Source organism: Condylura cristata, unplaced genomic scaffold (genome assembly GCF_000260355.1).
Source record: "Condylura cristata isolate star-nosed mole 26May11 unplaced genomic scaffold, ConCri1.0 scaffold00002, whole genome shotgun sequence".
Classification (NCBI taxonomy): Eukaryota; Metazoa; Chordata; class Mammalia; order Eulipotyphla; family Talpidae; genus Condylura; species Condylura cristata.
In genome coordinates this window covers 836,075-836,992 of record NW_004567103.1, presented here as the reverse complement: position 1 = coordinate 836,992, position 918 = coordinate 836,075, and positions in this window count along the sequence as shown.

The following is a 918-nucleotide window of genomic DNA, read 5'->3' as shown; positions in this document are numbered from 1 at the left end:
CCCGGCGGCCTCCTGCCCTGTGAATGTCCCCTCCATCCTCAGCAGCTTTCCCGGCCTCCTCGGAGCGCCCCTGCCTGGAGTCCAGGGCCCTGCCCGGACAGGCCCAGCCTCGCCCTCTCCCTCCAGGGCCCTGGCTGGGCCTGGCTTGGGGGGCGGGGCGCAGCCAGGGCCACCAGCCTCCCCCACCCCCTCCCCTGGGCCTCCAGTGGCGCCCTGGGTGCGGCCTGCCCTCCTGCCTTCCCCACGGCTCCTCAGTGACTGTGGCGGGGGGATCATGGCCCCCCTTGGGGTGCACACGCCCTCGGGGGCACGCGGGGTGATTGTCTCAGCCCAGACCCCCAGTCTCTGGGGCGCTCGAGGGCCTACAGACACCTGCTTGGTGCCGGGCCAAGTAGGGGGACCCGCGTGGGCAGGAGGTGGGGTGTGGTCCCATGGAGGCCCGAGCCCAGCTGGTCAGCAGAGGGGGAGCGGGAGGCGGTCTGCGGTCTGGGGGAAGCGCTCTCGGACGCCGAGTGCCCCTGTCCAGCGCGGGAGTGGCTTCTGGCCGGGAGGACATGTTTATGGCAGGCCGGGCTGGAAGGCTTCTAATTTGGCCTGTGCCCCCAGCCGGCCCTCCGAGGAAAGGCCCGAGGCCACAGCCCCTGGTTGTCAAGGAAACGGGTGGTGACTCACAGGCGGGGGTGGGGGCCGCATCTGTGCGGATGCAGCGCCTGGATCCAGAGAGCAGCCGCCCAGCACCTGGGCGTGGAGGCCGGCCGGCCTGGGGGGGGGGGGCTCAGCCTGGGGCAGCACACTCGGGGCGCTGCGGGAGTGGACACCTCTGGGAGCGGCGGCGGGCAGGTAGCCCACCGCGGTGAGGCCCCCAGATGGACACCGCTGTCCCGCCGCGGCCCTGCTCTCGGAGGTGGGGCTCTGCCC